Here is a 14,545-nt window from a genome sequence, read left to right on the forward strand (position 1 = left end):
GAAGAGCGTTCGTTGTCGTCGTCGTCTGGTCTCAGTTCCCATCAGAGCCTAATGAACAAAACTGACGAGCTCGAAGTTTGAATATATTGCTAGGACCTATGTGTTGTTATGATAAGCAAAACCCGGCTGAATGACGATATTTATAACAGCGAAGTGGCACCGCCAAAATATACGTTAGTCCGCAAGGATGGGTAGCTTTTACAATAAATGGCAGCCTAGTATGTGAACCTATGGAGCATGTCGGCAATACTGAAAGTGTTTGGTGCAAGTCAGACTTTTTCGGAACTTGGATAACTTTTGGGACAGTGTACAGGGAGGGAGGCGGTATCGGATACCAGATGACATAGTTGAAATATTAGATTATTTGAGTGTTCACACCAATAATCGAAATAGTTTGATACTTGGAGGAGATTTTAACGCCACAGAGGTCACTTTGTCGGATAATGTTGTTGCTGTCCAGGATACAAAGATGTCCAATTCACTTCTTAAACTGGCTTTCAGCCATGGTCTCTGTCAACTTAATAAAGAACCCGCGCGTGCCACGGACAGATAATGTTCTCAACTCGACTTTTGTTTGTGAGAAATCAATCAGATGATTGTGACGTTTTTTTTCATGACGGAATATCTGATCATAAGTTAGTAATGTTGTTAGTTTTATACTTTAGACCCATGTTACGGATAAAAAACCAGGACGCAGGATGTTTTAATATATTGCTAGGACCTGCGTGTTGTTATGATAAGCAAAACCTGGCTGAATGACGATATTTATGACAGCGAAGTGGCACCGCCAAACTATACACGGCGGCAGGCAAGCAGGCGCACAGGCGTAAGGGTTTTAACCTCTCTGCTTCGCCTTGCACGCTGCCGTGTACGTGCCTGATCTGTGCAAAATAAATCAAATCAAAATCAAATACGTTAGTCCGCAAGGATGTGTAGCTTTTAAATAAATGGCAGCCTAGTCTGTGAACCTATGGAGCATGTCGGCAATACTGAAAGTGTTTGGTGCAAGTCAGACTTTTTCGGAACTTGGATAACTTTTGGGACAGCATACAGGGAGGCGGTATCGGATACCAGATGACATAGTTGAAATACTAGATTATTTGAGTCTTCACACCAATAATCGTAATAGGTTGGTACTTGGAGGAGATTTTAACGCCACATGCTTTTCGTGCAAGGCTCGTCAAATTATGAGGCGCTGAAAAAATGCAGCCTTCTGCGTTAAGTCCTTATTTCGAACTCTTTTTGTTCGCCTTCCGCCCATTGAAAAGCATGCGGTAAGGGCCTTAGAACGCGCCTGGTATCGCTGCGCCGTAGCGTTCTTCCGCATCAAAAAGTTCGTCTGCTTTCCTCGCCGTCACCATGGCAACGAACGCCGAATGAATAGAAGCAGGCACGGTACCGCCGCATGAAGCTAGCAACAGCTGACGCCATTTTACGAACGCCGTCTGCTAGGTAAAGCCGAACGCGGTGTGTCAGATCAAAACCTCCGCCGGGGCGCCGCTAGCAAAGACGACGAAGCTGAGACACGCCGACGGCGATCGAGCAAGCAACAACACCGTGGGACGACTGCAACGGCGGCATTTATTCGGATCAAAGGCCGCCTTCGTTGGTGCGCCGCTAGCAAAGACGACAAAGCTGAGGCACGCCGACGGCGAATGGGCGAGCAACAGCACCGCGGGACGACTGCAACTGCTGCATTTATTCGGATCAAAGGCGCGAAATAAGCAAGAACAATTTTTATTTGAATCATAACACCCGTGTTATGTTTTAGGGGGGGTACACGAGACGATCCCCCCTGGTCCAGCTACATGTCAAGGACGAGGGTGGCCGGCAAGGGCGCAACTTACCGTGCAGCCCAACGGGGCCCCATGACGCGAGCCGGGCTGGTGGTTCCGATTCCGACACTTGGTCGGATCAAAGAGGCTTGTCGTCGGGTCAACGTTCAGGCCAATTCTCTGAGCAAGCTCCTCGAGCCGCCCCATTTATTTACACACTCCCCTAGATGCCAGTGAGGTTAGGCCGGCTGGCCTAACCTCACTGGTTTGGTGTCCATCTCTAGTAGCCGTGAAGCCCAATACTTCGGCAAGCTCTAGAGGGCTTTGATGGTCACGGTCGTTGTCTCGTGACTGGGATGGCCGGAGTCCTGCGCATTCCAGTACAATGTGTGCTACAGTTTCGTCGTGGGCCCCGCACACCCGGCACACGCTCGTGGTCACAGTAGAATTGAAGTGACGTCTGTAAGACAGAGTCCTTAGTGCCCCGGCTCGTGCCTCAAATAGCAAACGACTACCCAGGCTATTATCGTATAGCCTAGCCTCCGAGCCGATGGTCCTCTTGTTTGCAACATACACATCGAGCGTAGTCTTCAATTGGGCATCTTTGAGCCACTGCTGTGTTTCCTGGTCGCGAACCTTTTTCCGGACCTCTCTCTCCCATTCCCTGTAGTGTTGCAAATTAGCGCCATCTAGGGGAGTGTGTAAATGAATGGGGCGGCTCGAGGAGCTTGCTCAGAGAATTGGCCTCAACGTTGACCCGACGACAAGCCTCTTTGATCCGACCAAGTGTCGGAATCGGAACCACCAGCCCGGCTCGCGTCATGGGGCCCCGTTGGGCTGCACGGTAAGTTGCGCCCTTGCCGGCCACCCTCGTCCTTGACATGTAGCTGGACCAGGGGGGATAGTCGCGTGTACCCCCCCTAAAACATAACACGGGTGTTATGATTCAAATAAAAATTGTTCTTGCTTATTTCGCGCCTTTGATCCGAATAAATGCCGCAGTTGCAGTCGTCCCGCGGTGCTGTTGCTCGCCCATTCGCCGTCGGCGTGCCTCAGCTTCGTCGTCTTTGCTAGCGGCGCACCGGCGAAGGCGGCCTTTGATCCGAATAAATGCCGCCGTTGCAGTCGTCCCGCGGTGTTGTTGCTTGCTCAATCGCCGTCGGCGTGTCTCAGATTCGTCGTCTTTGCTAGCAGCGCACCGGCGGAGGCGGTTGATCTGACACACCGCGTTCGGCTTTGGCTAGCAGACGGCGTTCGTAAAATGGCGTCAGCTGTTGCTGGCTTCACGCTACGGTACCGTGCGTGCTTCTATTCATTCGGCGTTCGTTGCCATGATGACGGCGAGGAAAGCAGACGAACTTTATGTTGCGGAAGAACGCTGCGGCGCAGCGATACCAATTGCGTTCTAAGGCCCTTCCCACATGCTTTTCAATGGGCGGAAGGCGAACAAAAGGAGTTCGAAATAAGGACTTCAAGGGATACTGAACCAAGGAATTTAGTGTCCATAATAAGTGGCGCACGTTCTTTCCACGAGCCAGCAGCCGCCGGTGTGCGCGAGCACACGCAACAAAAATGACGTCAGGGACCTCCATTCGCGGTTAAGATGAGAGTGAAATGTATGGGCTTCGGGCCAAAGGAGAATAAAGACAAGTTTTTCATCTACACAGTGGTGTCTGGTGTAAAAGGTAAGCGATTAAGGCTGCGGTCCCACGGCAGCCATCTTGAACAAGGCGTTAGTTCAACCAATAGATGGCGACACGCACCCGTGGGGTGGCCGAAACATTGGTTCACAGTGGGATGGCTCGAGCACCATCACGTTCCCCTCGTGGCCTTGCTCGCGCCGCTGCCAGCTGTGCTCAGCTAGCTCAAGTAGCGTGGCCCAGCAAAAGGATGTATGCGAGAATGTCAGGCTGGGTATAAATTTATCTTTGATATAGGGACATACGGTTCGGCGGTTGTAACGGGCTTTCGCAATAAATCTTACAAGGAAGGGATCAAATGTTGATTCACGTGTCAATATTCTATCAATGAAAATTTCCTCTGCAGGAATGCACGCTCAGTAGACTCAACCAGGGGAAGCGGACGTCAAGTAAACTGCTTCGCGATTTACGGTACTTACCTCACCATTTTAATGACGACTAAAATAACGTCACGAAATATTGTGTTCCACGGGGTCCGGAAGATGTTGTAAAGGTTGTTTGCATTATAGTTCCCGAAAAACAAACGCCGTTGCAATATTTTCGGAAGTACCGACACACATAATGTTGTAAGTAGAGCTTAGGAAAACCATCAGAAGAAATAGGAAGACGTTTATTTGCAATGAAGGCGCTATGAATGAACGGCGTTTAGCGACGGCAAGTTATGAGCGTTCGGGAATTTATAAGTTGACGTGATTGCTAACTATGAACATGCGAACAATGAAGACCAGTTTTGTCGGGAGATGGTGTTGCGGTGATGACCTGATATCGGACGACACATGGCAGACGAACAAGCAAGTTTCTTCTCAGCGAATGGTAAGTGTTCAGTGTCAAGCACAACACGTGGCTACCAACGTTGTCGACGTTTCGAACACTTGCCGCTTTCGACAAAAGTCCTGGCACCTGGGCTAACTTTGTGGAAAGACTCGAAGTCTTCCTTGAATCCAACACCATCATGAACAGTAACTGAAAACGATCCACTATTCAGTCGGTGGGTGGCGAAACGTATCCATCTACGGAGTCACGGGCGATGCGTGCTCTAAGTGGCTGGAAGTTTACACGATGCCTGCCACGACGTCCAAACACGTCATTGACGTTCTACGGTTTCTTTTACCTACTTTTGCCCTACCGAAAATACTTTTCTCTAATAACGCGCAAAATTTTGCTTCAAATAAAATAAACAAGTTTTTGAAGAAAAAAAACGGCTTGAGGCATCACATTAGTGCACCATACCATCCTGCAACTAACGGGCAAGCAGTGCAGATGATGTGCGAAACGAAAAAAAGCCCTTTTGAAGCTTACGGAAGAAGCAGTTCAGTGAAGAATCGCCAGGCTCTTGTTCCGGCAGCACGCGACGGTCTCATCTTACACGAAAAAAACCCCGCCGAAGCAATATTCGGCGGACGAAGAGCCACACCTCTCGATCTCATATTACTGTAGCCTACGAACAAAGATCGAGAGATTCCCAGATAGAAAGTAATGGCAGTTTAATCGGTCGGACAACTCGTCTACGTGAGGAATTTCAGCGGAAGTGGGGCCTTCCATGTAAAACTTGAGTAGAAAAGGCTCTATGTTGGTTGACCAGGAGGTGTCATCCCTCTGAATACGTTGGATATCAATGACCTTAGGTGTAAATATAACTAAATCACAAAACTCTCTTTGTGTATTGTTTAACTGCCCTTGTATTTGATAGTAGAAGCTATAGTGGTGATATGGACCTCTCACACCAGGCTCCTTTTTCTTATTTTTTGCCTCATACTCCTTTGCGGTTTAAGTATGCTTCAAGAATCTTTCGGAACGGGGACACTTTACGTCAACGAGGCCATTTGTTCCAAGTAGTCAATCAGGGAATGCTGCTAGAAATCCGTCCCTCATATTAACGAATAAGCCGCACTTCTCCACAGTGCAGTTTTCCTGTTCAACGTACAGTTGTAAAGCAGCATCCTCATTGATTCTACCTTATACTGTTGCGGGTGAAGAAAGTCTTTGGGTACACGATACTTGAAACTATTCTGGCGCTGTACGTTGTGGTTCGACACCCACTAATGTCGTCGTCCTTATAGAGCCTCATCAATTAATAATTACCTCGTCACCTCATATTGCTTTTCATCAACAGTAAGTACAATAGGCTACCGCCATATTACAATCCAAGAATTGAAAAATTTAGTCGTTCAGTCCTTCAACAAGTTTATTATTTATATAATGTTATTATGTTACATTACCTCGAGACGATCGACGTCCATCGTCGATCTTCAAATACTTATACCTGTATATAAATTAGACGCACAAGAAAGGGGGGGGGGGGGAGGGGGGGGGGTCGGTGGCCGAGTGCATGGTCTAGCGCACACCAGCTCGGAGCACTTAAAGCGAAAGCTCGCGCTGCAGAACCCACCCCGCCCCTGCCCGTTTCTATCTGGATGAGCATCGTACCGGCGTGCGGTCGTGTATCACTACTGCGTGGTGCACGTTAAAGACCCCAGGTTTGCGGCTATACCGCATTGGCTAAATTGTTCATCTACAGCTGAGACACCAGACGCCCACTAAGGCAGACTAACGTCCGGCTGTATAAACATACACACAACAATTTGCAATTAGACGCATAATAACAAAGAACACAGCGTGCCGCATCTTTTCTTTTGGTGCCTTTTTTTTTTTTTTTAAACCAGCGCAAGCTCGTGCGTTCTTTCTTTTGAGACGGTTAGAACGGTCGCACATAAAACTCGCGTTTCTCCTACCCGCCCGCTTCCTCCTCTCATTATGTGTATTTTGTTATAACTAAATAAGCTATAATGATGGTGTATTATTCATATTTACTTTCAGTTTCAGTCAGAGAAAATGAGTTTCGCGGGAACTAGAGCCAATAAATGAGCTGCGCTTAGAGTATCGGCACACTCTTCCCCGACAGTGTTGTGAACGCCGCCATTTTGTTGCTTGTGCAGAGCAGGCGCAACTGCCGATCGTCATGATTCAAAAGTGCGACGTCCTCAGCATTAGATTCGGTGTTAGGAAGCTCATGTAATGTTGCTTTGCTTTGTCGAAAACTGTTTAAAGTGGAGGACGGAAAAGCGTTTTTTGTGATTTCAGATAAAGCTTCAAATAACTGGCAACCATGATTTTAGGCCACAATAAGGCCAAGTGTCGCTACTCTGAAGCGTAGCTTATTTAATGACACTATTCATATGCTCTTGTTCAAGAGGCTTGTAATACCTGGAGGGGCCATGACGCAAGCCCCGTGGATTCCACAAGCCACTACCTTTTGACACCTGCCTCTTCTTCATTGTTCCCGCTTGTGCCAGTAAATTAGCTTGCGGTTCCGAGTAACGACACTTGGCTTAAAATTGTGGCTTAAAATCATGGTTGCCAGTTGTATGGAGCTTTATCTAAAATCACAGGAAACGCTTTTCCGTACCTCGCAAATGTCTAAACAACCCGCGACAGAGCATTTCAATATTGCATCAGCTTCCTAGCACCGCATCTAATGCTGAGGAAGTCGTAATTTTGGAACATGATGATCGGCAGTTGCGTTTGCTCTGAGCAAGACCCAAAATGGCGGCGCCCAAACCAATTTTGGGGAACTGAGTGCCGATACTTTAAAGCTCATGTAGTGACTCTAGGCATAAAGTGAACTCGGGTGTATTAATTTCCTCTTCGTCTTTATTGTTTATTGATTTCAATCATATCGAATAATGAACGCATTATATCACGCTACGCTTGTGTAATTATTTGTCTTAGATTTATTAGCCTGACCCAATACTTAAACCATTCATTTATCGATAGTAAATCTTCCAATATATTTTTTAAATGTGAAGGTAAAAAGACACGGAGATTGATGATGATACAGATGCCAACGCCGCCCTCGGAAATTTTTTCAACACTAGAAATCAGCAGTTTGTCTGCCATCCGCCAGGTAGCGCAACAAAACACCCAAACAGTTTTTAATTGTTTTTAAAATTAGCTAAGCTCTACACCTATTAACAAACCAAAGCAAGATCATTGTGAAAATTTAATACATCGCAATGTATATCTATTCCAAACAATAAATGTTATTAAATGCCAATAAATCTGTTTGATGTCCAAAACAGATATGCGTCAAAAACAGGTAAGTTTGAAGGGCTCCTGGAGCGTTAGGACTTTGAAAATAAAAAAAAAAGCCATCGTCCACCTCTTGGGCAACCATTCTAGCTCTAAATGTTATAAAAGATTTTATCATAGTTTAATTATTTCTTCAGCGGCATTTGAACTACCATGACTCGAAGCACAAAAAAGTGCTACGTTTGATATAAAATATCTAAACAAACAAATTTTACACAACATTAAATTTTTGTCTGCATATTACCAATTATATGCACTACATCTGTAGCTAATTTCATTGCCCTAGCGCTTGTCATTAAAAAGATATTTGAGCTGAAAAATGTCAATTTTAGGGCAATATGTGGAGGGATGAAAAAAACAAAGTAGTGCAAATATCAAAAAAGTGGATCGTTAGATTCTGCTGCGACATCATCTTAACAAAACTGCTATATTGGAACCGTGCTATCTTTAGTAGATCGTTCATAAAATATGAACTAGCGGAGCAAGTGAGGGTCCGCGCCATCATATTCGCAACGCTACAAATGCGCATGAACAGTAAAAACCAACACATACATAATATCAAATGAAAGAGGATTGCATTGCCTTTCGAATGACATCATTCCCACAAAACAGTATTTAAAAGGAGATGAGTAATGGCCTGCCAAAAAGTACCTAAACTGCCACATTCAGTGGGACCGTGGCCTTAATTGGTCTAACAAGCACGTAGCTTTCACTTGTAGAGATGAAAAGCCTGTCTTTATTCTCCTTTGGCCCAAAGCCCATACATTTCACTGTCATCTTAACCGCGACTGGAGGTCTTTGACGTCATTTTAGTTGCGTGTGCTCGCGCACACCGGCGGCTGCTGGCTCGGGGCAAGAACGTGCGCCACTTATAATGGGCACTAAATTCTTTGGTTCAATATCCCTTTAACGCAGAATGCTGCATTTCTCCAGCGCCTCATAATTTGACGAGCCTTGCACGAAAAGCATGTTTTTAGACTGCAGTTTGGAGATAGTTTTTTTTTTTACAACAACATGGGTCTGAAGTATCAATGTGCCGTAATGTTCACGTGTAATATTCCTGTTTCTAAGGCTAACCCTGTTGAAAAAAAAAAGGCGTACTATGATAATGGTAGGGCAAATGTCGAATCCGTTATTGACCATCTTGAGCAGCATCTTGGTGCTTTCGATCAGTGCAGTGATATAAATAAAATTTCGTTAAGATTCAGCTCTATCCCCCCCCCCCCCCCCAAAAGAAAAAAAAAAGATAAAACGCCACAATTCGTGGATCACGCGGGAGGTTTTGCACACCATACGAAACCGAAAAGACTTCGCAAGGGGCGTTTGAATGATGCCAATCAACGAGCGGGCCTGAAAAGAATAATAAAGTTGGCTATAGACACATACTACACAAGGACATTGCCTTAATGTTTGTTATCTGACCTCGAAAAGTTCTGGCGTCACCTACCACCAACAAAAGGTGGCACTAAACAGACATCCATCGACGTCGACGTAGTGAGTGACATGGCAAAGATAGAAGTTAAATTCAATCATTTTGTTTTCGGTCTGTGTTCACAAGAGAGCCAAGTTAGCATATTATTATCGCATCTGCTGATGTCACGTGCAGTCTTATATCTGAGGAGAGTATTGTTTCCTTGTTGGTTTCACGCGACGAAAAAAAATCGACAGGACCACATGGTTTGCCGAAGGCCTTCTAAAAAGATATGCGGTGTAGGTGGCCAAATAATTCATATATATTTTATATATCAATCAAAGATGCATCATTGCCGAATGAGTGTCTAGTTGCTAAGGTTCTCCTCGTAAAGAAATCTGGCAGAAGTGGCTCGATAGATCATTTTCGTCAAATATTCATGATGTGCACGGCCTGCGAATTGCTGGAACACATCATAACTTAACAATTCGTTTCTTTCTTAGAACAGCATCATGGTCTAAACCCCAACCAACATGGTTTCCGCAGCGGCTTGTCAATGATAACCAAGTTAATTTAATTTTATCATGAATTAGCCACTTACTTTGACAACCGTATGCAGTTTGATGCAGTGTTAATTGACCTGTCGAAAGCGTTTGACCGAGTACCTCACCGTGGAATAATTCACACATTAATAGACCTCGGAGTTCCCTTACATCTGACTGGATAACTTAATGCATACCTTTCAAACCGCCAGCAGCTCGTGGATGTAAATGGATCCTTTTTAGGATTATTTGATGTTTATTCCGAGCTACCCTAAGGGTTCGTCCTGGGGCCTCTGCTCTTTTTGGTCTAAGTTAGCTGCTTGTTCCGATCCATTACTGATGGTCTTATCAATTTACAAATGTTGGTCGATGACTGCGCTTTTTCCACTCCAGTTTCTACAATACAGGACTAAATAAAGGTGACGGATGGGTTCGCTCGCATTGTGTCTTGGTGTCATGAGAATAACATGAATATTTATGTTTCTAAAACTCAGTACATGCATATTTCAACGAAAGTAAATGTCTTAAACGTTCCTTTTGATATTGACGGCGTACAGCTGACGAAAGATGCGAGTTATAAATATTCGGGAGTAATTTTATCGAGTGACCTAGGATGGAAAAAAGCATGCGGAGTATATTAAGAAGCGTGCAACACACAAATTTTGATACATGATAATAACGCTTGGCAAATCTACTGGGAAAATTCTTCCATATAAATCAATCATTAGGCCTGTCGTAGAATGCGCGTCTGCAGTGTGGAGCCCGTGGCAGACTTCTCTGGTCAAAGAACTCGAAGATGTCGAAGCACTAGCAGTGCATGTAATTTTTCAGATTTCAGATGGCCGACATCTACCACGAGACCTAAAAGGAAAGCCGCTGGAAATCTTCTGGCAAACAGAAGAGCGTGCTAACGGGTCTCTTCATTCAAATTTTCAAAAACAGCATGAAATAAATAGTTTGAAATATTTAAAACCAAGAGGCTTCTTCTCCGAACGTTTGTATCGCTCAAAGACCGTAGCTCCTATTAATGCCACAATAAAAAGTTATAAATAATATTTTTATGTGCACACAATTGATTTCCGGAACAGTCTTCACTGTGATGTATTTGCCATTGATTCATTCTTTCCTTTTGAAAAAGCTGTAGAGATCTTTTTTTCAGAACTAATAATGCGTTTATTACTGTTTCATTCTGAAGTTCAATGAAAACAATTTTGTAATTATTTTATATGTATATTATTATGTCAAATTTAAAAAAAGGAGGTGGCTTACGATTTTGTGCCTTGATTGTACAGGAAATAATTTTGTTGTTCTGTATATTTTGTTTGTATGCGATTCAGATATCAGTGAGCTGATTGGCAATATATCACCCCCTCCTGCCTTGGCCCTAAACTAGGCTAACAGTATTGATAAATACATTTGTAAAAAAATTATTGTTGTGTTGTTCTTATGCTCACCGAGACATGGTATCAGAAGAACCTGAAGGCACTACAACCAGTTCAATATAAAAGATTTTCAAACAGTTCTTTAAAAAGGGTGGGAAAATATTGATTTGTGTACGCGCTATATTTTATTGTGAACTTGTCACTGATTTTTTTTGTTCATTTGTAGTGATTTTGAAATATTGACATGGAAGTGCAGGAGAAGCTATTTTTACATGGTCTATAGGTCACTAAAGTGAAATTAAACAATGTTTAATGTCATTATTATAAGTTTTAGGATATTTCAATGCAAACCGGCCTAAACGTTTTGTAGGTGGTGATTTAGGTAATAACATGCTAACAGCCTCAAATGCGCCATATTCACTTGTACGTGTCCCAGAAACAAACAATTTTATCAACGTCATTACCTCACTAAAACATGTTGGAGGTGTCTCATTTACGCTAGTGATCGATTTGTCCGCAGTACTGATGCACGCAATACGTTTTGTGGGCTCATTGCCCTCCAGATAAGCGGCAGCTTGCCATTATTCATGTTCACAAACAACATCATTGACAATCGCATTAACGCCACCATAGAAACAGGTATGTTTAGAAACATGAAATCTCACAAAGTTGAAGTGTTTAGGTTCCAAACTAGTGACGTAAACTGGAACCCAGTTTATAATTCCTTTTCTATTGATGTGGCATTTGTTTGCTTTTAACACTGTTTTAGGGTAGTTGAACCGACAATGTGACAAACTGATAAGAACTAAACAAGCTATACCGTAAGCTTTGAACTACGAGGAACACTTATGATTTAAATATATTCAAGAGGCATAGAAAGCAACTGACTAAAATTCTCAGTCAAGCAAAAAAAAAAATAAGTTGCATTCAATATTAAAAAAAAACAATTGCAAGAACAGATCTGACTTGGAAACTAGATAACCAACTTTTAAACCGATCATCTAGAAACGATTCCATCACAAAATTGCAAAGTGGTGACGCAACATTTGGTGGATAACTTGCTATCTCATTTAACAACTATTTCGCGAACATTACCCACAGCAGTCACAACCAAATGTCGACGAGGTACCTAGGAACCCGTCAAAGAATAGAGTGCGTTTTATCACCCACCTGACCAACAGAAGGTGGTTTGTTTACATATATAATTTGATACAAAATAGAATATGTAGTGACATCGACGAGGTACGAATCAAGCCCGTAAAATCCGTTTTGGATATATTAGTACCTGTATTCTCCTTTATGTATGATATTTTTATCGCAACAGGAACCTTTTTTCGTCGTACGCAAATGGCCAAACTGGTTGTTACATTCAAAGGAGGAAACTAAAAGAGCAATCGAATTACAGCACCGTTTCCATTTTACCGATGTCTTTCAAAAGTCTTAAAAAAAAAACTCACATGGCCGAATCAACTCGTTTTAAAATCAGTTTTTTATTCTTACACCATCAGTATACCGTTTTCGGCAGGGACAATCGACCGATCTTGACCCAGTAACACAAAAATAAATTATCTCGAAATCATTTGAAGAAAAGCCTATCAGTGTTGGGGCTTTTATGGGCATTTCCAAAGCCTTCGATCGTATTATTCATACTACTCTACTTAAAAACAAACAAAAAACCTGAATTCTGTGGCTTTATATTTAGAATTCCGTCACCACTCTCTCATCATCACTAACCACTGTTCCCACTCACTACCTTTAACTGCCGATGTTTCTCAGGGAAGTATATTGGGCCCATTTCCTTTTAATATTTCTATCAATGACACCGTTAAAACTCGCAACGACGCGACCTTCGTAATTTATGCCGATGATACAAGTCCTTTTTTTTTGCCGTTGACAACGAAACGTTTGCTCAAGTCAGAAACCGCACTTTGGAATCACTTTACAGATGGAGTAACGTGAACTCCCTGCAGATGAACACATTTAAAACTAAAGCAGTGCTGTTTAAACCCAAGAATAAATCTATAATTTTCCACCTGCTAGAACTTTTGGGCGTAATTTAAGAAAAAAAAAAAAAACTTGTCATGGGTTTTCTGTGTTAAATCTATCAGCTGGAAGATTTTTTTTAATGCTGTAGATAATCTTAACAAATGTATTTTAAACCTCCAAGTAACCTTTAAATTGCACATAAACAACTCTCCTCGGTTCGCATCTGAAATAATGTCAGAACGTATGGGGAACTACAAGAGTAACAAGCATAACAAACAGTGTTCTTTCAAAAAAGGGAGTTCGTTCCACCGATAATGTATCACTTGACACATATACAGAACCTTTTATAAAAGCACTGCATCCCATTTCACTTATTTATTTCTATAATTACACCCTACTTAGATACAATACTAGAAGAAAAATGAACATTTACCTAATTGTCCAAACGGTTGATTTAACTCGCATCCCTAACTTCTACACATTTCACAATAAAGGCGCTTGAAAAAAACGACAGTCCAGAATAAATTACGGAACCCAGATACTAAAACATAACCTCCTATGATTGTTAAAACTTTTATTAAGAAACTACATTACAGTTGAAACGCGGACACGATCGTTCATCAAGATTATGTGTAGACTGTAAAGTTCATTTTTGGTTTTTGTACTTGTAAGTTTTATGCTTGCTTTATATTGTTCTTTCGTAGTTGGATTGTTTTTTTTTTAGTTTTTTTAACGTCTGTGTGCTTTCGTCGAGGAAACGGGGATGGGTCTCGTCAAGCCAACATATGTTGGCTTATTTGCCCACGCCTTCGTCGCCAGTACAATAGCATAGACAAAAATTAATTAAATTTTAATTTGAATTCCGGCCTAAGCCCATGACAGCTGAAGGTTTAATGTGTTTCTGTCTTTGAGTATACTCCATTAACAGCATCAGATGAGCCAATGGCACTGCACGAGAAAGTAAACTCAGCAGGGTATTTAGGTAAACTAGATGTGGTTAGCCTGTAGCCGTTGCAGGTGATGTGAAACCCTTTTTGGTTGGCATCTTGAGCTGCCTATAAAACAAATGTGCCTCACATGTGGCACGAGGGTCGTTGTGCAGGAGTATTCAGAACAGCTGTATTCTCGCGGCTGCATGAGAATAGTCCTGGCACCAGCTGAATGAAAATATTAGCAATATGCTACTTTGGGCGGACGGGAATGAATAGAGTAGTAGAATAGTGCGTCAGGAAATGCAAGATTTACCAAGCTTGGCCGGCAGCACAAGTTGTTTCCCTGAATCCGTCGCATTACCCTTAAAAATGCTGGCAGAATGCGCACATTGTTTTTTTTGCCGCAAAGGGGCCATATAATGTTTAGTCTAAGGAGATGAATTATCTAAAGTGTTAGAAGTGTGGCTCAAGACATCTAATACAACTTCCAAGACAATCAGTAAACTTCGGAAAGCATTTGCGGCCTCCAGGTTTCCGGAGGAAACGTTCACTTAAAATGGGCTCCACCTAGTTTCAAAGAATTCGAACGATTTCTTTCGCTTAACAACATCAAGCACACAAAATCGTCGCCCTATCACCCGATTTTAAACGAAACCGTGGAACGTCTAGTGCAGGCTACAAAGCTGCCTTGCTGAAACAACTTTGGTCGCAAGCGGAGTTCCGAACGA

This window comes from Ixodes scapularis, unplaced genomic scaffold, assembly GCF_016920785.2.
Source record: "Ixodes scapularis isolate PalLabHiFi unplaced genomic scaffold, ASM1692078v2 PGA_scaffold7__128_contigs__length_106722199, whole genome shotgun sequence".
Lineage (NCBI taxonomy): Eukaryota > Metazoa > Arthropoda > Arachnida > Ixodida > Ixodidae > Ixodes > Ixodes scapularis.